This window comes from Salmo trutta, chromosome 9 (genome assembly GCF_901001165.1).
Source record: "Salmo trutta chromosome 9, fSalTru1.1, whole genome shotgun sequence".
Taxonomy (NCBI): domain Eukaryota; kingdom Metazoa; phylum Chordata; class Actinopteri; order Salmoniformes; family Salmonidae; genus Salmo; species Salmo trutta.
This window is the reverse complement of record NC_042965.1, coordinates 41,055,155-41,081,392: the sequence shown is the minus strand read 5'-3', so window position 1 is coordinate 41,081,392 and position 26,238 is coordinate 41,055,155. Positions and strand designations below refer to the sequence as shown.

At 44.2% G+C, this 26,238-nt stretch overlaps 1 long non-coding RNA gene across 2 annotated transcripts in view; it reads right to left on the bottom strand.

Annotated features, from left to right (window-relative positions):
• LOC115200575 (uncharacterized) overlaps window positions 1-26,238 on the bottom strand; it is a 73,072-nt gene that overhangs the window by 33,971 nt on the left and 12,863 nt on the right. The window contains exons 2-4 of one of the 2 annotated variants that reach the window (XR_003879540.1): window positions 24,605-24,634; window positions 1,729-1,828; window positions 1,386-1,613 (exon numbers count right to left, since the gene is read on the bottom strand). This is a non-coding gene — a long non-coding RNA (uncharacterized LOC115200575). Of the gene's footprint in view, window positions 1-1,385; window positions 1,614-1,728; window positions 1,829-24,604; window positions 24,635-26,238 lie in introns of those variants that run through there. The other variant, XR_003879539.1, reaches the window with a different exon arrangement.

Sequence of the window (26,238 nt, the reverse complement as noted above, 5' to 3'; positions counted from 1 at the left end):
GTGGATTTTTCCCAGTCGAATGTGGTAACTTGCCACTTGGTTACGAATGCAGCATAAAGCTAGCCTTGTAGTGTCCTTAAAAGGGACAATCTGTAGTTGCTACATCCATTTGTGGACTTGTGATTTAATGACACTTACCCATTGATTTTTGAAGAATATAACTTATACATGCCTTGTGTGAATAGTTCAACTGTCGTACCCCGTCAGAACCCTAAGCTTGTTTACTCATATGTTTGTAAACAAAGTAAATATAAACAAACACTGTATAGCCTCAAAACACGGTTAAAACGACCCTTTTGATGTCATGGCTGGTCAGTCCTTACATCCATAGCGCTGTCTATGGATTTCAGATTGGTTACATTTCTCCAGCATCATCCCTCAACGTTTTACCAAAACAGCGGCAGGGAAAAGGTTTTTTTATTGTTTTAACTGCTGATTGCCGCTTTAACTAAAGTTATTTTGAAAAAGTAATTGACTACATCTAAGCTACTGCGAGATACATGATCATATCGACAACTGAAATGCCATAGACTACAGATCACCCTGGAGTCAGATGTTAACAGTATGTTGTAATTTAGCCTTTTAAACAAAAACATCTTCAAGTAAGAATTGGGCAGTTCTGATGCCGATAAAGGACATTCTTGCCAACTAAACCAATATTTTGTTTTCTTTTAACAAAAAAAATTGTGTGTAGTTCCAGTAGTTAGCTAAACCACTACATGTCAAAAAAAGTTATTAACTACCAAAAACACTACCAAGATTTGAATTTAGTTAAACGACCACAAAGCTAGAACAAAATGTAGTGACATTACTAGTTGAACTATTTGTAGTTCAGTACTCCCCAACACTGGTCCTAACGGCCAGGGTGTCATTCCCTCTCACTCATTCCATTACAACACAACCAATGATGTATATATGAATCCTGGATTGCTGATGCTATGTATTGGCCAAGCAGAGGCTTTGAAGCCACCATATTGGCACTCCTCAGAAGTCCTCCATAAGAATTCATAGAATTCTACAGTATTTCAATAAAATGTTTCAAGGACAAAAAGACATCTTTTAAAAAAAAAATGTTTTTATAAATTGTACTGGTGACAGTAACATTAAAATGAATGTAAAAAAAATTATACTTAGGACATCGTTTTTTAGGTTTAGCTCACATAATATAATGTAAAGTATGCATGAAGGCGTCTGTAATATAATACGTGTCAAAAACAAATGTAGACATTAATACATGCATTTCTATAGATTCCAGAATATTTTTTACAATGGAGGAGTGCCAAGATGGAGGCTCCAAGGCTTGAATACAGTGCACCCTGTAAGTCATCTAGTGTATACATAAATCACTGTACAGAACATCCATTTTAAATAGAATACAACAGGTTATACAAAATAATTCCTGGGAGATAAATCAATTTAAAACCGATAAATTAAGATAGGATCACTTTATTGGTCAATTGCGCACAAGGTCTAACTGAAATTTGACTTCTGCTTTTAACCCAACCCTCATGGGTTTTCCGATCGGACCCAGATCTGTAGAGATGCCCCAAGCACTGCGTTGCAGTGACTTAGACCTCTGCGCCACTCGGAAGGCCGGGGGTTTATTTGTTTAACTGAAATAGAAACTTCTGTCAGATCTGAAGGCCTGAAACATACAACACTCTCAGAGACAGCACCAACTCCAGGCCTGGGGGATGAACAGCATGTTATGTCTGATACTGTACTTACAACATGAAGTCCTGTTCCCAGCATGGCTGGTCCCCTCGCACCGTGATGGTCGTGCTTTTGACATTCTGCACCTTCAGTGTCACGTAGGCATTGAACTTATCTGGAAGAGAAGAATATGGACAATTAACACTGTGCAAGTGATCCTAACACTCTGACCACTGCATTATTGGCCCAAACCCTTAAAACATGTGTTAGTAAATAAATACATATCTATGAACAACCTCCTCACAGGAGAACTACAGGATGGAAACAGTATCTATGGACAACCTCCTCACAGGAGAACTACAGGATGGAAACGGTATCTATGGACAACCTCCTCACAGGAGAACTACAGCATGGAAACAGTATCTATGGACAACCTCCTCACAGGAGAACTACTGGATGGAAACAGTATCTATGAACAACCTCCTCACAGGGGAACTACAGGATGGAAACAGTATCTATGGACAACCTTCTCACAGGAACACCTAGTAGGCCTAACAATAGTTCTGCACAACAATGTTTTGGTAAACCTCATGGGAATGAATTACTTCTGAGCCTAGGCCTACAGAAAGCACTGATAACCACAACAATCTGGCCTGTGTTTCAGACATAAGGAAGTGGATGGCTGCAAACTTTCTACTTTTAAACTCGGACAAAACAGAGATGCTTGTTCTAGGTCCCAAGAAACAAAGAGATCTTCTGTTCAATCTGACAATTAATCTGGATGGTTGTACAGTCGTCTCAAATAAAACTGTGAAGGACCTCGGTGTTACTCTGGACCCTGATCTCTCTTTTGAAGAACATATCAAGACTGTTTCAAGGACAGCTTTTTTCCATCTACGTAACATTGCAAAAATCAGAAACTTTCTGTCCAAAAATGACGCAGAAAAATTAATCCATGCTTTTGTTACTTCTAGGCTGGACTACTGCAATGCTCTACTCTCCGGCTACCCGGATAAAGCACTAAACAAACTTCAGTTAGTGCTAAATACGGCTGCTAGAATCCTGACTAGAACCAAAAAATGTGATCATATTACTCCAGTGCTAGCCTCCCTACACTGGCTTCCTGTTAAGGCAAGGGCTGATTTCAAGGTTTTACTGCTAACCTACAAAGCATTACATGGGCTTGCTCCTACCTATCTTTCCGATTTGGTCCTGCCGTACATACCTACACGTACGCTACGGTCACAAGACGCAGGCCTCCTAATTGTCCCTAGAATTTCTAAGCAAACAGCTGGAGGTAGGGCTTTCTCCTATAGAGCTCCATTTTTATGGAATAGTCTGCCTACCCATGTGAGAGACGCAGACTCAGTCTCAACCTTTAAGTCTTTACTGAAGACTTATCTCTTCAGTAGGTCCTATGATTAAGTGTATTCTGGCCCAGGAGTGTGAAGGTGAACGGAAAGGCTGAAGCAACGAACCGCCCTTGCTGTCTCTGCCTTGCCGGTTCCCCTCTTTCCACTGGGATTCTCTGCCTCTAACCCTATTACAGGGGCTGAGTCACTGACTTACTGGTGTTCTTCCATGCCGTCCATGGGAGGGGTGCGTCACTTGAGTGGGTTGAGTCACTGACGTGGTCTTCCTGTCTGGGTTGGCGCCCCCCCTTGGGTTGTGCCATGGCGGAGATTTTTGTGGGCTATACTCGGCCTTGTCTTCGGACGGTAAGTTGGTGGTTGTAGACATCCTTCTAGTGGTGTGGGGGCTGTGCTTTGGCAAAGTGGGTGGGGTTATATCCTGCCTGTTTGGCCCTGTCCGGGGGTATCATCGGATGGGGCCACAGTGTCTTCTGATCCCTCCTGTCTCAGCCTCCAGTATTTATGCTGCAGTAGTTTATGTGCCGGGGGGCTAGGGTTAGTCTGTTTCATCTGGAGTATTCTCTTGTCTTATCCGGTGTCCTGTGTGAATTTAAATATGCTCTCTCTAATTCTCTCTTTCTCTCTTTCTTTCTTTCTCTCGGAGGACCTGAGCCCTAGGACCATGCCTCGGGACTACCTGGCATGATGACTCCTTGCTGTCCCCAGTCCACCTGGCCATGCTGCTGCTCCAGTTTCAACTGTTCTGCCTGCGGCTACGGAACCCTGACCTGTTCACCGGACGTGCTTGTTGCACCCTCGACAACTACAATGATTATTATTATTTGACCATGCTGGTCATTTATGAACATTTTAACATCTTGACCATGTTCTGTTATAATATCCACCCGGCACAGCCAGACACCCCTCATAGCCTGGTTCCTCTCTAGGTTTCTTCCTAGGTTTTTGGCCTTTCTAGGGAGTTTTTCCTAGGGAGTTTTTCCTAGCCACCGTGCCGCTTTCACATGCATTGCTTGCTGTTTGGGGTTTTAGGCTGGGTTTCTGTACAGCACTTTGAGATTTCAGCTGATATACGAAGGGCTATATAAATAAATTTGATTTGATTTGATTTGTAAGACTACAGCTCATTCAAGTTCTATACTACAGAGAAAGTAGGAGTGACACTCCATTGCCAATGTACCAGCAGCATGGTGACGAAAAGAGCTCAAATATTTTAGGGAGGCATTGCATGGGTGGGCAGAGATGGGCATTCAGAGAGGATTGGACGGTGGTGTGTGTGTGTGTGTGTCTGTGTGCGTGTGAGAGTGAGTGAGGCGGTACAGAGATGGGCTTTATTATTCTCTTGTCAGGGGCCAGGCTGTAGAAGCTGCAGGGAGATAATTGGGGAGCAGATTGTAAATGCCAGCAGCATGAGAAGCCCGTCTCCCTGGGGAAGAAGCGGGAGGACTGGGGGGAGAGAGGAGAGGAGGACAAGATAGAGGAGAGGGGAAGAGGGGAGAGGAGAGAGGAAGCCTTGGGGGGAGAAGAGGGGGGCCTCGGGGGCCTCATTTACCAACAGTTTTCAATTTCCATTCCGCCGACCCCTCGACAGTCTACAGCGACAGTCTACAGCAGCCGTCAGACCCCTCGACAGTCTACAGCAGCCGTCAGACCCCACGATAGTCTACAGCAGCCGTCAGACCCCTCGACAGTCTACAGCAGCCGTCAGACCCCACGACAGTCTACAGCAGCCGTCAGACCCCACGACAGTCTACAGCAGCCGTCAGACCCCTCGACAGTCTACAGCAGCCGTCAGACCCCACGACAGTCTACAGCGACAGTCTACAGCAGCCGTCAGACCCCTCGACAGTCTACAGCAGCCGTCAGACCCCACGACAGTCTACAGCAGCCGTCAGACCCCTCGACAGTCTACAGCAGCCGTCAGACCCCTTGACAGTCTACAGCAGCCGTCAGACCCCTCGACAGTCTACAGCAGCCATCAGAACCCTCGACAGTCTACAGCAGCCGTCAGACCCCTCGACAGTCTACAGCAGCCGTCAGACCCCTCGACAGTCTACAGCAGCCGTCAGAACCCTCGACAGTCTACAGCGACAGTCTACAGCAGCCGTCAGACCCCTCGACAGTCTACAGCAGCCGTCAGAACCCTCGACAGTCTACAGCAGCCGTCAGACCCCTCGACAGTCTACAGCAGCCTGGGCACATCCCTATATAGAACCCTACGGCTATTTGAGACACATCCAACTCTCTGGTTTACCTACCATGCTGAAGCCACTACACTGTTCAGACTGAGAAATGGCCACACTTGCCTTGCACTGATATCCTTCTACGTGGCACAGTTCAGTCTATGATGACAAACTGGGCATATTATCTCATTATCTAAACAATTATTCACAATCTATACGACCTCTGTTTCTATCGAAATATCTTCAGATCTACTTCTCTACAAAACACATTTCACTCAATGACTGATGAATATGCTCTCTCCATTAAGAAGAAGTAGCCCATTGTTCTCTTGTAAAGGGTTAAATCCCAAATGGCACCCTAATTCCCTATATAGTGCACTACTTTTGACCACAGCCCGCACTATATAGGGTGGCATTTTGGACATAACCAGAGACTAATATCATCTATACAGCTTGTTAGACATGATATGAAGGGGACGGGAAACTCAATCATGGTGGATTTCTGAGAGCAGACTGCAGAGAAATAATTCAACTAGCTTCCTGATACAGAGGGAGAAAACTATTCACTGGTAGACCGTCATTTTGCTGGTTGATTCATATTATTACACGGTGTAAAGACATTTCGCCAAAACTCATAAAACATGGCCTTGAACATAGCTAATTTTAGACCTCATAAAATGTATTCTTTATGCAAAACTTCTTTGCAGTGGGTGAAAGATGTCTATTATTAAAGCTACTGTATCATTAGAGCATTATTATATTATTATTATGGCAGTGTCACACAGGACCAAACCAAAAGTATTTATTTATTTTTATTTAAAAAGAAAAATGAACAGAAATGTTACCAATTAGAAATGTTTGATTGGTTTAAACATGCCACTCAACATACAGTTGAGAGAGTTGTGCTATAGGCTAATCCAAGGTTTTTTAAGACAGGTAGGCTACGTGATATAACAATAAGGTTGTTATGGAGTGCTGCTGGTACAATGGTGTCATGCATCTCGAACATAATAAAATATAATACCTCAAATCCCCAAAAGCATGAAAGTCCCCAAAAAGGACACCTTCCCCACAGACAAGAGTTAACACAAACACATTACTCCAAGCTACAAGAAAACACAATTGTAGTCTGATATAACTGTAACCCCACATCTGTCCTCGTGCACCATTTAGAAATGAGCATCTGCATTAAATGCTTAGAAAGTCCTTATGCAGGGACCATTTAGGGTAAGAAGAAAATTCAAGTAGGAGACACAGAGAGAGAGAGAGAGAGACACACAGAGAGAGAGAGAGACACAGAGAGAGAGAGAGAGAGACACAGAGAGAGAGAGAGAGACACAGAGAGAGAGAGAGAGAGAGACACAGAGAGAGAGAGAGAGAGAGAGAGAGCGAGAGAGAGAGAGAGAGCTAAGCAATGAAGATAGCTTTTGAGAAATAAACAATGTTCCAATCTTTTTCAAAATCTCTCTCTCCCTCATATCTCCAATTTGTAGTCTTTTTTTCCTCCATCTTCTTTTCTCAGATTCTCTATCCTTATGCCTCTTCCTCTTGTTCTTCCCTCCATCCAGTCCAGGGCTGGGTCTCATCATGCTGGGAGAGTGACTATCGACCGGGGTCACACCTGTGTTACAGATCCTGTCTGGGCCCCCTAGGCACTGGGACACTGATGTTAATGATAGAGCCTGTCTGGGCCCCTTAGGCACTGGGAAAGTGGTGTTAAATATAGATCCTGGCTGGGAAAGTGGTGTTAAATATAGATCCTGGCTGGGAAAGTGGTGTTAAATATAGATCCTGGCTGGGAAAGTGGTGTTAAATATAGATCCTGGCTGGGAAAGTGGTGTTAAATATAGATCCTGGCTGGGAAAGTGGTGTTAAATATAGATCCTGGCTGGGAAAGTGGTGCTAATTATAGATCCTGGCTGGGAAAGTGGTGTTAAATATAGATCCTGGCTGGGAAAGTGGTGTTAAATATAGATCCTGGCTGGGACAGTGGTGTTAAATATAGGAACCACCTGAGTAAGTCTATCCATCTCACTCCCCTCCATCACCTCATTTCATCCCTCCTTCTCCCTTCGGTCCTCCCTCTATAAATAGCCTCTTTGATTTCCTGTCAATGTGTCAGAGAGTATTTACAGTATAGGTCGATGTGTGTATGAGCGTGCCGTAATGTGTGTGTGTGTGTGTGTGACTATCCAATCTCCCTACAAAGCCAGAGGCCCTATTCAGAATACACAGGTGTCTGTGTGTGTGTTCAGCCTAATCTCCCCTACTGAAGAGTAACCACTGGACAGGAGCCTGTTGTTCCACTAACAAAACAAACAAAGAAAATGGACAGAGGAATGAACTAATAAAGGGTCTGGAACGGACAGATGAAGACTGAGAAAAGGTATAGATGGATGATTCAGTCAACGACAGGAGGGGACCTTATCAGATGCTGATTTCCTTCCCTCTACAAGGCTTTAAGCTCTCTCCAGCCCCTTCATTATCTCTCTCTCCAGTCCCTTCATTATATATATATCTCTTCATCCCTCTCTTAAACCTTTATTTCATTCCTCTCTCCTTCTTTCTGGGCTCCCGAGTGGCGCAGCGGTCTAAGGCACTGCATGTCAGTGCAGAAGGCTTCACTACCGACCCTGGTTCGATTCCAGGCTGTGTCACAACCGGCTGTGATTCTCGAGTCCCATAGGGCGGCGCACAATTGGCCCAGCGTCGTCCGGGTATGGCTGGGGTAGGCCGTCATTGTAAATAAAAATGTGTTCTTAACTAAATTGACTAGTTAAATAAAAATAAATAAAATATAAAAGTGTTGTGTACACACAAAATATGACCCAAAACATGTGTGCCACTTTTCACGGAAAACTTGGCATTTATAAAAACTGAACTTGATGTGAGAATGTGCATAGTAAAACTCTTCATCCCCCTCCAGACCTTTACTATATGCCTCTCTTCATCCCCCTCCAGACCTTTACTATACTGCTCAAAAAAATAAAGGGAACACTTAAACAACACAATGTAACTCCAAGTCAATCACACTTCTGTGAAATCAAACTGTCCACTTAGGAAGCAACACTGATTGACAATACATTTCACATGGTGTTGTGCAAATGGAATAGACAACAGGTGGAAATTATAGGCAATAAGCAAGACACCCCCAATAAAGGAGTGGTTCTGCAGGTGGTGACCATAGACCACTTCTCAGTTCCTATGCTTCCTGGCTGATGTTTTGGTCACTTTTAAATGCTGGCGGTGCTTTCACTCTAGTGGTAGCATGAGACGGAGTCTACAACCCACACAAGTGGCTCAGGTAGTGCAGCTCATCCAGGATGGCACATCAATGCGAGCTGTGAAAAGAAGGTTTGCTGTGTCTGTCAGCATAGTGTCCAGAGTATGGAGGCGCTACCAGGAGACAGGCCAGTACATCAGGAGACGTGGAGGAGGCCGTAGGAGGGCAACAACCCAGCAGCAGGACCGCTACCTCCGCCTTTGTGCAAGGAGGAGCAGGAGGAGCACTGCAAGAGCCCTGCAAAATGACCTCCAGCAGGCCACAAATGTGCATGTGTCTGCTCAAACGGTCAGAAACAGACTCCATGAGGGTGGTATGAGGGCCCGACATCCACAGGTGGGGGTTGTGCTTACAGCCCAACACCGTGCAGGACGTTTGGCATTTGCCAGAGAACACCAAGATTGGCAAATTCGCCACTGGCGCCCTGTGCTCTTCACAGATGAAAGCAGGTTCACACTGAGCACGTGACAGACGTGACAGAGTCTGGAGACGCCGTGGTGAATGTTCTGCTGCCTGCAACATCCTCCAACATGACCGGTTTGGCGGTGGGTCAGTCATGGTGTGGGGTGGCATTTCTTTGGGGGGCCGCACAGCCCTCCATGTGCTCGCCAGAGGTAGCCTGACTGCCATTAGGTACCGAGATGAGATCCTCAGACCCCTTGTGAGACCATATGCTGGTGCGGTTGGCCCTGGGTTCCTCCTAATGCAAGACAATGCTAGACCTCATGTGGCTGGAGTGTGTCAGCAGTTCCTGCAAGAGGAAAGCATTGATGCTATGGACTGGCCCGCCCGTTCCCCAGACCTGAATCCAATTCAGCACATCTGGGACATCATGTCTCGCTCCATCCACCAACGCCACGTTGCACCACAGACTGTCCAGGAGTTGGCGGATGCTTTAGTCCAGGTCTGGGAGGAGATCCCTCAGGAGACCATCCACCACCTCATCAGGAGCATGCCCAGGCGTTGTAGGGAGGTCATACAGGCACGTGGAGGCCACACACACTACTGAGCCTCATTTTGACTTGTTTTAAGGACATTACATCAAAGTTGGATCAGCCTGTAGTGTGGTTTTCCACTTTAATTTTGAGTGTGACTCCAAATCCAGACCTCCATGGGTTGATAAATTGGATTTCCATTGATTATTTTTGTGTGATTTTGTTGTCAGCACATTCAACTATGTAAAGAAAAAAGTATTTAAAAATATTATTTATTTCATTCAGATCTAGGATGTGTTGTTTAAGTGTTCCCTTTATTTTTTTGAGCAGTGTATATCCCCTCCAGACCTTTACTATATGCCTCTTCATCCCCCTCTCCAGACTTTTATTAAATCCCTCTCTTCATCCCTCTTGCATCGCACTGGGTCGCTTAGGGGACGGAGGTTAAAAAAACCCACTAATCTTGTGATAGCGGGATAAGAGAGGCGAGTGGATATGAGAAGAGTATCTGATCAAAAAGTGAATTACAAGACAATAACAGCAAGAAGTGCAATCCGTTTTCTGTTTCAGGACAGACCTAACAGGATACCGCTACTGTATGAAATGGCTTGTGTGTCGTCAGATGATTTGATTTTTGAGGGTTTGGGGTATCGGCCATTGTGGATTGGTATCAGCAGGTTTTGCGAAATGGGACAATGTTCATATAAGTTATGCTGGTGTTGGTATCAGGGAGAAATACATATTGAACTGAAAATAGCACAAAGGATTCATTCAGGATATTCAGCTGGTGTGTCAACATGTAGATATAGGAGGTAAATGGATCATAGCATTGGCAGAAGGAACTTTAAATGGGAGGACGGCTCATAGTAAAGTCTGGAACGGAGTCAACGGAATGGCATCAAACATCCAACACATGGACATGTTTTCCTTTTGTCCGATACCATTCTAGTCATTTCTATGATCCGTCCTCCCCTCAGCAGCCTCCTCTGGATCCTTGATTCTGTGTACAGCTAGCAGGACTTTTATCCATCACTCAGACCTTGGCTATAATGGCTTGGCTAAAGGTGAGAGGGTTAATCAGAGAATAATCCATCATTCTGTTAAGCGACTGCCAGCTCTGTCTGGGAATAAAGGACATGGAGTGGTCTGTGTGTGTGTTTCCATCCATGTGGGTAGTGCTTTATGACATCTCCTCCAACACAGCAGGATAGCTGATGGTTTCTAGCATCCCTGCTGAGTTTCTGGATCCCTTAGAAAATCATTATTTTTTATTTCACCTTTATTTAACCAGGTGGGCCAGTTGAGAACAAGTTCTCATTTACAACTGCGACCTGGCCAAGATAAAGCAAAGAAGTGCGACAAAAACAACACAGAGTTACACATGGAATAAACAAGCGTACAGTCAATAACACAATAGAAAAAGTCTATACACAGTGTGCAAATGGCGTGAGGTGGTAAGGCAATAAATAGGCCATTGTAGTGAAGTAATGACAATGTAGCAAATTAACACTGGAGTGATAGATGTGCAGATGATGATGTGCAAGTAGAAATACGGGTGTGCAAAAGAGCAGAAAAGTAAATAAAAACAATATGGGGATGAGGTAGTTGGATGGGCTATTTACAGAAGGGCTGTGTACAGCTGCAGAAATCGGTAAGCTGCTCAGAGAGCTGATGCTTAAAGTTAATGAGGGAGATATAAGTCTCCAACTTCAGCTATTTTTGCAATCTGTTCCAGTCATTGGCAGCAGAGAACTGGAAGGAAAGGCGGCCAAACGAGGTGTTGGCTTTGGGGATGACCAGTGAGATATACCTGCTGGAGTGCGTGCTACGGGTGGGTGTTGTTATGGTGACCAGTGAGCTGAGATAAGGCGGAGCTTTACCTAGCAAAGACTTCTAGATGACCTGGAGCCAGTGGGTCTGGCGACGAATATGTAGCGAGGGCCAGCCGACAAGAGCATACAGGTCGCAGTGGTGGGTAGTATATGGGGCTTTGGTGACAAAACGGATGGCACTGTGATAGACTGCATCCAGTTTGCTGGGTAGAGTGTTGGAGGTTATTTTGTAAATGACATCACCGAAGTCGAGGATCGATAGGATAGCCAGTTTTACAAGGGTGTTTGGTAGCATGAGCGAACGAGGCTTTCTTGCGAAGTAGGAAAGCCGATTCTAGATTTAATTTTGGGTTGGAGATTTTTAATATGAGTCTGGAAGGAGAGATTACAGTCAAGCCAGACGCCTAGGTATTTGTAGTTGTCCACATATTCTAAGTCAGAACCGTCCAGAGTAGTGATGCTAGTCGGGCGGGCGGGTGTGAGAAACGATCGGTTGAAAAGTATGCATTTAGTTTTACTAGCGTTTAAGAGCAGTTGGAGGCCACGGAAGGAGTGTTGTAAGGCATTGAAGCTCGTTAACAGTGTCAAAAGGAGGGCCAGATGTATACAGAATGGTGTCGTCTGCATAGAGGTGGATCAGGGAATCACCCGCAGCAAGAGCGAGATCGTTGATACAGTTGAAGTCAGATGTTTACATACACCTTTGCAAAATACATTTAAAAACTCAGTTTTTCACATTCCTGACATTTAATCCTAGTACAAATTCACTGTCTTCGGTCAGTTAGTATCACCACTTTATTTTAAGAATATGAAATGTCTGAATAATAGGAGAGAGAATTATTTATTTCAGCTTTTATTTCTTTCATCACATTCCCTGTGGGTCAGATGTTTACATACACTCAATTAGTATTCAGTAGCATTGCCTTTAAATTGTTTAACTTGGGTCAAACGGTTCGGGAAGCCTTCCACAAGCTTCCCACAATAAGTTGGGTGAATTTTGGCCCATTCCTCCTGACAGAGCTGGTGTAACTGAGTCAGGTTTGTAGGCCTCCTTGCTCGCACACGCTTTTTCAGTTCTGCCCACAAATTTTCTATAGGATTGAGGTTAGGGCTTTGTGATGGCCACTCCAATACCTTGACTTTGTTGTCCTTAAGCCATTTTGCCACAACTTTGGAAGTATGCTTGGGGTCATTGTCCATTTGGTAGACCCATTTGTGACCAAGCCTTTAACTTCCTGACTGATGTCTTGAGATGCTGCTTCAATATATCCACATCATTTTCCATCCTCATGATGCCATCTATTTTGTGAAGTGCACCAGTCCCTCCTGCAGCAAAGCACCCCCACAACATGATGCTGCCACCCCCGTGCTTCACTGTTGGGATGGTGTTCTTCGGCTTGCAAGCATCCTTCTTTATCCTCCAAACATAACGATGGTCATTATGGCCAAACAGTTCTATTTTTGTTTCATCAGACCAGAGGACATTTCTCCAAAAAGTACAATCATTGTCCCCATGTGCAGTTGCAAACCATAGTCTGGATTTTTTATGGCGGTTTTGGAGCAGTGGCTTCTTCCTTGCTGAGCGGCCTTTCAGGTTATGTCGATATAGGACTCGTTTTACTATGAATATAGATACTTTTGTACGTGCTTCCCCCAGCATCTTCACAAGGACCTTTGCTGTTCCGGGATTGATTTGTACTTTTCGCACCAAAGAATGTTCCATCTCTAGGAGACAGAACGCATCTCCTTCCTGAGCGGAATGACAGCTGTGTGGTCCTATGGTGTTTATACTTGCGTACTATTGTTTGTACAGATGAACGTGGTACCTTCAGGCGTTTGGAAATTGCTCCCAAGGATGAACCGGACTTGTGGAGGTCTACAATTTTTCTGAGGTCTTGGCTGATTTCTTTTGATTTTTCCATGATGTCAAGCAAAGAGGCACTGAGTTTGAAGGTAGGTCTTGAAATACATCCACAGGTATACCTCCAATTGACTCAAATGATGTCAATTAGCCTATGAGAAGCTTCTAAAGCCATGACATTATTTTCTGGAATTTTCCAAGCTGTTTAAAGGCACAGTCAACTTAGTGTATGTAAACTTCTGACCCACTGGGATTGTGATACAGTGAATTAAAAGTGAAATAATCTGTCTGTAAACAATTGTTGAAAAATGAATTGTGTCATGCACAAAGTAGATGTCCTAACTGACTTGCCAAAAATATAGTTTGTTAACAAGAAATTTGTGGAGTGGTTGAAAAACGAGTTAAACCTGTTGGGGCTAGGGGGCAGTATTTGCACGGTCGGATAAAAAAACGTACCCGATTTAAACTGGTTACTACTCTTGCCCAGAAACGAGAATATGCATATAATTAGTAGATTTGGATAGAAAACACTCTAAAGTTTCTAGAACTGTTTGAATGGTGTCTGTGAGTATAACATAACTCATCTGGCAGGCCAAAACCTGAGAAGATTCCATACAGGAAGTGCCCTGTCTGACAATTTCTTGTCCTTCTGTTGCATCTCTATCGAAAATACAGCATCTCTGCTGTATTTGCTCTCAGAAGGCACCAGAAAGTGGAATGACTTGTCTCCTGTCTCTGGGCGAAGAACAGCAGAAGATTTTGTGAGTGGTCAGGCTGGGAACAGTGACACTGGAGACGCGCGTTCATGAGAATTCTCCACTTTTTTCTTTCAGCCTTTGAATGAATACAACGTCGCCCGGTTCGAATATTATCGCTATTTTACGAGAAAAATAGCATAAAAATGTATTTTAAACAGCGTTTGACATGCTTCGAAGTACGGTAATGGAATATTTTCAAATGTTTTGTCACGAAATGCGCTCGCGCGTCACCCTTCGGATAGAGACCTGAACGCACGAACAAAATGGAGCTATTTGAATATAACTATGGATTATTTGGAACCAAAACAACATTTGTTGTTGAAGTAGAAGTCCTGGGAGTGCATTCTGACGAAGAACAGCAAAGGTAATCAAATTTTTCTAATAGTAATTCTGACTTTAGTGAGCGCCAAACTTGGTGGGTGTCAAATTAGCTAGCCTGAGATGGCCGAACTATCTACTCAGAATATTGCAAAATGTGCTTTCGCCGAAAAGCTATTTTAAAATCTGACACAGCGATTGCATAAAGGAGTTGTGTATCTATAATTCTTAAAATAATTATGTATTTTGTGAATGTTAATCGTGAGTAATTTAGTAAATTCACCGGAAGTTTGCGGTGGGTATGCTAGTTCTGAACATCACATGCTAATGTAAAAAGCTGTTTTTTGATATAAATAAACTTGATTGAACAAAACATGCATGTATTGTATAACAATGTTTGAGAAATTGAAGTTATAGTATTTTTGAGGTATTTGTATTTCGCGCCACGCGATTCCACTGGCTGTTGACTAGGTGGGACGCAAGGTGGGAAGTTAATGACTCCAACCTAAGTGTATGTAAACTTGCGACTTCAACTGTATATACAGAGAAAAGAGTCAGCCCATAGAAGCTACTAGGTTAATATGGCCAGAAGATGGAGTTGCAGTGGGATTTTTTCCCAAGTCTATATATTATCAGAATGATCTAAAAGTCATTGAACGAGATACAAATGTAAGTGAACGTGTGTCCACACCAATTTGGATCCCGACTGCGAGACAATCCCAAATGGCACCCTATTCCCTATAAAGTGCACTATAGCCCTATGGGTCCTGGTCAAAAGTAGTGCACTATATAGTGAATATACAGCTCATAACACCCCTGTAGCGGAGCCCATAACACCCCTGTAGCGGAGCCCATAACACCCCTGTAGCGGAGCCCATAACACCCCGTACAGCTCATAACACCCCTGTAGCAGAGCCCATAACACCCCTGTAGCAGAGCCCATAACACCCCTGTAGCAGAGCCCATAACACCCCTGTAGCGGAGCCCATAACACCCCTGTAGCGGAGCCCATAACACCCCTGTAGCGGAGCCCATAACACCCCTGTACAGCTCATAACACCCCTGTAGCAGAGCCCATAACACCCCTGTAGCGGAGCCCCCCCCCTCTGTACAGCCCATAACAACCCCGTACAGCCCATAACAACCCCGTACAGCCCATAACACCCCTGTAAGGGAGTCCATAACACCCCTGTAGCGGAGCCCATAACACCCCTGTAGCGGAGCCCATAACACCCCTGTAGTGGAGCCCATAACACCCCTGTAGCGGAGCCCATAACACCCCTGTAGCGGAGCCCATAACACCCCTGTAGCGGAGCCCATAACACCCCTGTAGCGGAGCCCATAACACCCCTGTAGCGGAGCCCATAACACCCCTGTAGCGGAGCCCATAACACCCCTGTAGCGGAGCCCATAACACCCCTGTAGCGGAGCCCATAACACCCCTGTAGCGGAGCCCATAACACCCCTGTAGCGGAGCCCATAACACCCCTGTAGCGGAGCCCATAACACCCCTGTAGCGGAGCCCATAACACCCCTGTAGTGGAGCCCCACAGACGGCTTCATCCATAATTAAGAGAAGAGGAGTTATGGAAGTAAATAAGTAATATTCTGTCACACTCAAGACGGAGAGCGCCCAGGCAGCCTGACATTTACTGGGCCCGTCTTCTCTAATGAATACTGTAGTCCTCTATGGCTGCTGACTGGGGGAGGGTGTGCATGCGTGTGTGTGTTTGTGTGTGTGTGAGAGAGTGAAAGAGGAGTTGGATGAAGAACAAGCGTGTTGAGAATCAAATTGGGCCCTTGGGGTGCGTAACAGAGAGACTCTGAATCAGTCAGCTGGACTCTGAATCAGTCAGCTTGACTCTGAATCAGTCAGCTGGACTCTGAATCAGTCAGCTGGACTCTGAATCAGTCAGCTTGACTCTGATTCAGTCAGCTTGACTCTGATTCAGTCAGCTTGACTCTGATTCAGTCAGCTTGACTCTGATTCAGTCAGCTTGACTCTGATTCAGTCAGCTTGACTCTGATTCAGTCAGCTTGACTCTGATTCAGTCAGCTTGACTCTGATTCAGTCAGCTTGACTCTGATTCAGTCAGCTTGACTCTGATTCATGTGCTGTGTGACCACTGAGATTTAAGACATCTGACTCCTGAGATAAATAGACAGTGAATCAATGATTGTGTCTGAAAAGAATCAACATCATTCAGTCTGGTCAGAGACAGGCTGAATCAATGGGAGGAGAGAGGTGGATGGTGAGAGAGAGTTGTGTGGGTGATAAGTTCATTAAAGACATGCTCCAGAACTTGTGTTTGATACCATTATATTCACTCCATTCTAGACATTTCTATGAGTTGTCCTCCCCTCAGCATCCTCCTCTGGATCCTTGATTCTGTGTACAGCTAGCAGGTCTGAATGGGGAGGCTGCAGGACTTTCATCCATCACTCTGAGCTCCGCTGTAATGGCTTGGCTAGAGCTGAGGGGGTTAATCAGAGAATAATCCATCATTCTGTTAGCAACTGTCAGCTCTGTCTGGGAATAAAGGACATGGTGTGGTCTGTGTGTCCATGCATGTGGATAGCTTCTCATCTGACCTACGTACCTACCTACCTACCTACCTACCTACCTACATATGCATGTGGATAGCTTCTCATCTGACCTACCTACCTACCTACCTACCTACCTACCTACCTACCTACCTACCTACCTACCTACATATATATATATATATATATACATATATATACACATACATATATACATATACATATATATACATACATATATACACATACATATACATATATACACATACATATATACACATACATATACATACATATACATATATACACATACATATATACACATACACACATACATATATACACACACACACACACACACACACACACACACACACATACATACATACATACATACATACATACATACATACATACATACATACATACATACATACATACATACATACATACATACATACATACATACATACATACATACATACATACATACATACATACATATATATATATATACCTACATATACATATATATATATATATATTTTTTAAATCAATATTATTTTGGCTACTTTTACTTTACTACATTCCTAAAGTAAATAATGTATTTTTTACTCCATACATTTTCCCTGACACCCCAAAGTACTCGTTACATTCTGACAGGAAAAATGTCCCATTCACACACAAGAGAACATCCCTGGTCATCTCTACTGCCTCTGATCTGGCAGACTCACTAAACACAAAAGCTTCATTTGTAAATTATGTTGGAGTGTTGGAGTGTGCCCCTGGCTATTCATCCGCCAATAATTATTATTATTATTTTTTTAATTGTGGCGTCTGATTTGCTTAATTCAAGTATTGCCAAACTGGGGTACGCGCAATGCCGTCGGGGGTACGCCAAATGAAAATGTGATTCACATTAAAAAAAATACATCATACATTTTTTTCCTTCACATTTTCAAACAGTCCATTTATATTTTCCAACGGGGCTATACATTTGGGTGAGGTTTTTGTCTTGCCTGAGTAGCCTCATTTCCCTGCTAAAAAATACAATTAAACCATCAATTGTTCAGCGAAATAACAACACAATGTCAAATACAGGAAGCCTAGTCAAATAATTAACATCCAATCACATTAACCGTTACTCCCTCACGGGAATTCCACTAACGGTCCGTATGAGCCAAACGTAGCTGCTGCTCATGCTGGTATCTGTACTGATGGCACAAAAGCCATGACAGGGAGACATAGTGGAGTGGTAACGCACATGCGAGCAGTTGATCCCGACGCCACTTGGGTACACTGCAGCATCCACCGAGAGGCTCTTGCTGCCGAGGGAATGCCTGACAGCTTGAAAGACGTTTTGGACAAAACAGTGAAAAACTTAGTAAAACCAAGGTCCCTGAACTCTCGTGTATTTTCTGCACTATGTAATGATATGGGCAGCAACCATGTAACGCTTTTACAACATACAGAAGTGCATCAAGGGGCAAAGTATTGACACTTTTTTTAAATTGAGAGACGAGCTTAAAGTTTTCTTTAGTGACCATAATTTTCACTTGTCTGATCGCTTGCATGATGACGAGTTTCTCACACGACTGGCCTATCTGGGTGATGTTTTTTCCTTGCCTGAATAATCTGAATCTAGGATTACAGGGACAGTCCCACAACTAAACTCAGCAAAAAAAGAAACGTCCCTTTTTCAGGACCCTGTCTTTCAAAGATAATACATAAAAATCCAAGTAACTAAACAGATCTTCATTGTAAAGGGTTTAAACAATGGTTCCCATGCTTGTTCAATGAACCATAAACAATTAGTGAACATGCACCTGTGGAACGGTCGTTAAGACACCAACAGCTTACAGATGTTAGGCAATTAAGGTCACAGTTATGAAAACTTATGACACTAAAGAGGTCTTTCTACTGACTCTGAAAAACACCAAAAGAAAGATGCCCAGGGTCCCTGCTCAACTGCGTGAACGTGCTTTAGGCATGCTGCAAGGAGGCATGAGGACTGCAGATGTGGCCAGGGCAATAAATTGCAATGTCTGTACTGTGAGATGCCTAAGACAGCGCTACAGGGAAACAGGACAGACTGCTGATCGTCCCCGCAGTGGCAGACCACGTGTAACAACACCTGGATTGGAACATCCGATTGGAACATCCGAACATCACACCTGCGGGACAGGTACAGGATGGCAACAACAACTGCCCGAGTTACAACAACTGCCCAGGAATGAGAGAGAGTTGTGTGGGTGATAAGTTCATTAAAGACATGCTCCAGAACTTGTGTTCCTGGGCAACAACAACTGCCCAGGAATGCACAATCCCTCCATCAGTGCTCAGACTGTCCGCAATAGGCTGAGAGAGGCTGGACTGAGGGCTTGTAGGCCTGTTGTAAGGCAGGTCCTCACCAGACAACAACCTCTCTTATGGGCAAAAACCCACCGTCGCTGGACCAGACAGGACTGGCAAAAAGTCCTCTTCACTGACGAGTCGCGGTTTTGTCTCACCAGGGGTGATGATCGAATTCACGTTTATCGTCGAAGGAATGAGCGTTACACCGAGGCCTGTACTCTGGAGCGGGATCGATTAGGAGTTGGAGGGTCCATCATGGTCTGGGGCGGTGTGTCACAGCATCATCGGACTGAGCTTGTTGTCATTGCAGGCAATCTCAACGCAGTGCGTTACAGGGAAGACATCCTCCTCCCTCATGTGGCACCCTTCCTGCAGACTCATCCTGACATGACCCTCCAGCATGACAATGCCACCAGCCATACTGGTCGTTCTGTGAGTGCTTTCCAGCAAGACAGGAATGTCAGTGTTCTGCCATGGCCAGCGAAAAGCCTGGATCTCAATCCCATTGAGCACGTCTGGGACCTGTTGGATCGGAGGGTGAGGGCTAGGACCATTCCCCCCAGAAATGTCCGGGAACTTGGAAGAGTGGGGTAACATCTCACAGCAAGAACTGGCAAATCTGGTGCAGTCCATAAGGAGGAGATACACTGCGGTACTTAATACAGCTGGTGGCCACACCAGATACTGACTGTTACTTTTGATTTTGACCCCCCTTTTGTTCAGGGACACATTATTCCATTTCTGTTAGTGACATGTCTGTGGAACTTGTTCAGTTTATGTCTCAGTTGTTGCATCTTGTTATGTTCATACAAATATTTACACATGTTAAGTTTGCTGAAAATAAACGTAATTGACAGTGAGAGGATGTTTATTTTTTTGTTGTTGAGTTTATAAGCATTATATTGTTAGATTAAATGTGTAATTCTAGTAGGCCTAAAACTTTCTTCCTCATCTCAAGATCAATTGTCGGAGTCAGTTGGAGCGCCGGCGCCCGCTGCCTTCATAAGGCCTGCAGTAGCTAATCCTAATAATAGCCAATACCAAATCCTTCATAAAAGTTGCTTAATTTTATTAGGGTAAAATCAAAACTATGTATGTAAAGTCATTGTTTATAGGGATAATACAAATAGGTTATTATATTACGTTTAGCATCTTGCCATCTTTGCTTTTTCTTTTCCTGGTTTGAGTAAAAATAGCATTAATAGAAGTACTGGTAATTCTATTATATTGTGACAAACATAACATTACAGCTGTAACTTAGTTTGGCCAACAGAAATGACTGAACACAATTAAATAAAAAAATAAAAAAATTGGAGCAGGCTAGGGCCTGTATTGCAGCTTTTACCAACATTTGAGAGTGTGCTGACCCTGGTGCTAGAGGGGGTATGCAGCTGGAGGTTGAATGTTTGAAGGGGTACCGGACTAAAAAGTTTTGGCTTAATAAGAAATCTGAAACAATTTCTACTTTTACTTTCAATACTTAAGTACATTTTAGCAATTCCATTTACTTTTGATACTTAAGTATATTTAAAACCAAATACCTTACTATTTTAATAGAAAATAGTAAAAGTATCTTTACTTTTCCTCAAGTATGACAATTGAGTACTTTTTCCCCCCACGGCCCAAATGGCACCCTATTCCCTATAAAGTGCACCATAGCCCTATGGGTCCTGGTCAAACGTAGTGCACTATATAGTGAATAGGGTGCTATTTGGGATGTGTCCTCTGTTACAATACAAAGACCCTGTACAGCCCATAACACCCCCCTCCCTCCCCTGTACAGCCCGGACGGTGATAGAGTTGTGCGGGTGATGAGTTCTTTAAAGATATGCTCCGGAACTTTGGTGACTACTAAATATTTTTTAAAACCTCCCGCTTTGGCCTGGATATGTGTCAATGTGTAGTTCATACATGCAGAATATATGAGTAGAATTACAGTTTTACTTAAATTATCCACGAAAACCCTAGTTTGAAAGCAACCGTTTTTCTTGTAAGCTGTGCCATTTTTCCAACACTTTCCCCCCCACGTGGGGCAGCCCCCTAGCAATTCAAGTTCTAGACAATGAGCTTCAGCCCCTCGCCGTTTGAGTGACAGCTAGCAAGATGCACACACAGCAGAGTGAGAACAATGACATAGTTCACATATGTGATGTAGTGCGCAATTTTCAGGGACCACTTTTGGCTTGTGAGTGTTACTTTCAGAACTACTGGCTAAAAAAGTAAACAAAAGTACCAGAGAATCACTTTAACAATCTCCATTCACTTTAGAAATACTGAGACAGCTGTGAGGGATGGAGGGGGGGAGAAAGAGTGGGGTGGAGGAGAGAGAGGGGGAGGGAGTGAGGAAGCAGAGAGGCAGAGAGATAGGGAGAAACGGAGGAATTTAATTTGCTAGATATTGATACTGTGCTCAAACCCCCAAAAAAACGAGTTTAGCTCAATGACACAAAAACATGGAAACTTAGGAGCCGTGTCATGTCCCCAGAGAGAGGCTCCTTTGGGACAGCAGACAGACAGGACTACAGAGGGACAAGACAAAACCTGCCTCCTGGCATCTTACTGAACTAGATCATTATAAGGATGTTCCCAAACTGGGCCATGACAGGAAACATGAGGGGTACTCAGTGTTGTTGCATTTGATATGACACCACTGGATACCATTATCATTATAATGATACAATATTATCCTGTGCCATCACATCTCTTGGAAGATCTTCCTTACTTGTTAGTGAGATAAATGACTGACGAAAATGCAGTTCTTTGCTCCCAATAGCACTGGACCAATCAAATCGCAACGCTATCAGTGATGCTCCTCCAATCAAGGGCTGAGGACAACTCTGGTGAGGAACAATCTGTGTGTGTGTGTGTGTGTGTGGGGGCTTCCCTCCCCCTTATTCACACACTGAGCTATTTATCCATCTCCCTAACATCTAGCTACAGGTGACCAGTTGTGCCGTCTCCGTCTAGCTACAGGTGACCAGTTGTGCCGTCTCCGTCTAGCTACAGGGGACCAGTTGTGCCGTCTCCGTCTAGCTACAGGGGACCAGTTGTGCCGTCTCCGTCTAGCTACAGGGGACCAGTTGTGCCGTCTCCGTCTAGCTACAGGGGACCAGTTGTGCCGTCTCCGTCTAGCTACAGGGGACCAGTTGTGCCGTCTCCGTCTAGCTACAGGGGACCAGTTGTGCCGTCTCCGTCTAGCTACAGGGGACCAGTTGTGCCGTCTCCGTCTAGCTACAGGGGACCAGTTGTGCCGTCTCCGTCTAGCTACAGGGGACCAGTTGTGCCGTCTCCGTCTAGCTACAGGGGACCAGTTGTGCCGTCTCCGTCTAGCTACAGGGGACCAGTTGTGCCGTCTCCGTCTAGCTACAGGGGACCAGTTGTGCCGTCTCCGTCTAGCTACAGGGGACCAGTTGTGCCGTCTCCGTCTAGCTACAGGGGACCAGTTGTGCTGATTTCACATTCTATTTCTCAGTTCTCATCTATCTATCCCCAGATTAAATGATGAGATGGACAGCTGTACCCGGTGTGGAGGAGAGGAAGAGGGGAGAGTTAAGGGGCTCAAAGCCAATTGAGGGGAAAGACTGGCGATGAGGTCATAAAACTTAGCCAGAGAGTGTAGTTAGAACCGACACAGCCTGTCAAGAGTATCCTCTAATCCAGCACCATGACGACAAGCAGGGAAACCAGTTCTCAGCTAGACTGATCACCATTCTCCACGTACAGTGCCTTCAGAAAGTATTCATAAGCCTTGAATTATTCCACATTTTGTTGTGTTACAGCCTGAATTCAAAATGTATTAAAATAGATTTCACCCATCTACACACAATATTCCGTAATGACAAAGTGAAAATATGTTTAGACATTTTTGCAAAAGTATTGAATATGAAATACAGAAATATGACATTTACATAACTATTCCCACCCCTTTGCTATGACCCTCCAAATTGAGCTCAGGTGCATCCAATTTCCTTTGATCATCCTTGAGCTGTCACTACAACTTGATTGGAGTCCACCTGTGGCCAATTCAATTGCTTAGATAAACACACCTGTCCACACGGCGTGTGTCAAGAACTGCAACGCTGCTGCATTTTTCACGCTCAACAATTTCCCGTGTGTATCAAAAATGGTCCACCACCCAAAGGACATCCAGCCAACTTGACACAACTGTAGGAAAAATTGGAGTTAACATGGGCCAGCATTCCTGTGGAACACTTCCTAAACCTTGTAGAGGCCATGCGCCAACGAATTGAGGCACTTCTGAGGGCAAAAGGGGTGCTACTCAATATTTGGAAGGTGTTCCTAATGTTTTGCAAACTCAGTGTATGTCTGGGGAAGGGTATAAAACGATTTCTAGAGTGTTGAAAGTTTCTAACAGCACAGTGGTCTCCAGCATTGAGATATATATATATATATATATAGAGAGAGAGAGAGAGAGAGAGAACTACCCAGCCTAGAGCTGGCCGTCCTACCAAACTGAGCAACCGGGAAAAGGTGACCTTAAAAAAAAAAAAACACAATGACCACTCTGACAGAACTACAAAGTTCCTTGGCTGAGATGGGAGAACCTGCCAGAAGGACAACAGTCTCTACAGCACTTCACCAATCTGGCCTTTATGGTAAGAGTGGCCAGACGGTCCTTTTTCACAGGAGTGGCTTCCATGACAGCATGCCTGCCTGGAGTTTGCAAAAAGGCACGTGAAAGACAGAACATAAGGCAAATGTTTCTGTAGTCTGATGGGACAAAAATTTGACCTCTTTGGCCTGTATGCAAAGCATTATGTCTGGAGAAAACCAGGCACAGCTCATCACCCGTCTAAAACAATCCCTACCGTGAAGCATGGTGGTGACAGCATCATGCTATGGGGATGATTTTCAGCTGCAGGGCCTGGGAGACTGGTAAGGATAGAGGGAACAATGAATATAACCCAAATACAGACAAATCCTTGATGAGAACCTGCTTCAGAGTGCAAATGACCTTAGACTGGGGGCGAAGATTTACATTCCGACCAGACAATGACCCCAAGCATACAGCCAAAGCAACACTGGAATAGCTTCAGAACAAGAATGTGAAAGTCCTTGAGTGGCCCAGCAAAAGCTCAGACTTGAATCCAATTGAACAACTTTGGAAAGACTTGAAGATTGCTGTTCAATGCCGCTCCTCATCTAACTTAACAGAGCTTAAGAAAATCTGCAAGGAAGAATGGGAGAAAAATAGCTACATCCAAAACTGCTACAGACATAGCCAAGACAACTCAAAGCTGTAATCGCCGCCAAAAGGTGCCCGACTCAGGTGTGAATACTTTTGTAAATTAGGTGTGAATACTTTTGTAAATTAGATATTTCTGTATTTCAATAAACTTGTAACAATTTCAAAAAATATGTTTTCACTGTCATTATGGGGTATTGTGTGTAGATGGATGAGAAACATATATATTTAATCAATTTTGAATATTTTTGAAGGCACTGTCGATAAATGAGAACCAAATATTATTTGTGCGTTGGTCTTTTTTACCTGGAGGCCCATGCAGCTTGGCTTTCTTCACTGAAAGAGAGAGAGAAAGAAGAGAAAGGTTAGTCCTATTATCAACAGGGACATCAAATAAAAAAAACACACTTCCATGACAGTGGTTTGTAGAGTGTAGAGAGAAAGGGAGACAGACAGTAATGTGTGAGATTATTTATAGACTGCCACACACACACACACACACACACAGGGGTGTTAAACAGGTGATTTGTCTGAAGCCGTCGCTCGGCACAGCTTGCCACGGTTCATGTCAGGTTGGCAGACTGACACTAAGGAAAGGCCCAGTGTCCTAGTTGGCACTCCGCCAGCCAGTCAGTCCCTCTGTAATAGTCTTCACCCCTGGAGGCCGATACATTTCCCAGCTCAACCTGAGGTCTGAGTTCACTATAGCAGTATCACCGTCCTCTTCTGGGACCAGAGAGTAATGTCACAATGTAATGTACTTTCTATGCTTGTGATATGTGGTTGTCCCACCTAGCTATCTTAAGATGAATGCACTAACTAAGTCACTCTGGACAAGAGCGTCTACTAAATGACTCAAAAGTAAACATTTCAAATGTAGAACATAGGGACAGACAGCAGAGTCAGCAGATGTTGGGCTGTATTTATCAAGCGTCTAAGTGCTGATCTAGCATCCTCTCTGTCCACAATCGTCGTATTCACTTGGTAGAGCACGGCACTTGCAACGCCAGTGTTGTGGGTTCGATTCCTACGGCGGACCAGTACGAATGAAAAAAAATGTATGCACTCACTACTGTAAGTTGCTCTGGATAAGAGCGCCCGCTAAATGACTAAAATGTAAAATCACCTGCCGTCAGTGTGTGTGGGGGAGCAGGGGTTTTCTGGCGGGATAATCCCTAGCCTAAAGCTTTAAGCAGGGTTAGATTAGATTAGATCTCTCCTGTGTGTTTAGAGAATCAGAATAGAACACAGGGAACCCTCCAGACTCATAGGTGCAGTAAGGGGGTTAACAAACCAGGTCCCTTGACCCTAAGAAACACACAGAACTCTGAAAGTCTTGTAGCGAACGACAAATCCTTTGCTTTCATTCACTCTTTATTGAACGATGATGTCAAAGTCATCTCACTTCGAGCCATATTGTTTTAGTCACACAGTGATGACTTCATTAGAGACCATCAGCATTAACAATGACGCCTGTGTGTGTGTGTGTGTGTGTGTGTGGTGGTTTTTTGGCTTTACTATCCTTGTGAGAACCAGAAGTTCTCAGGATAGTAAAACAAGGAAAATTCAGACAAGTGGGGACATTTCCCCAGTCCCCACAAGGAAAATTACTATTTTTGGCTTAGGGGTTAGGTTTACAATTATGGTTAGGGTTAGAATTAGGGTTAAGGTTAGGGAAAAGGGGATTTTGAATGGGAATCAATTGGTTGGTCCTCACAAGGATAGTAAAACAAACGTGTGTGTGTGAGAGCGAGAGAGAGAGAGAGAGAGAGAGAGAGAGAGAGAGTGTGTGGGGGGGGTCTGCATGGGCGCAAGAGCCTTTGAAGCACAGAGAGTTAATGAACTGTCATCTGAATCAAAGACAGCTTTTAGCAGCCCTCTGAAGCCCGCTCATACACACAGTAATAGAATCTGCTCAGTGTATCTATCACCCACTCTTC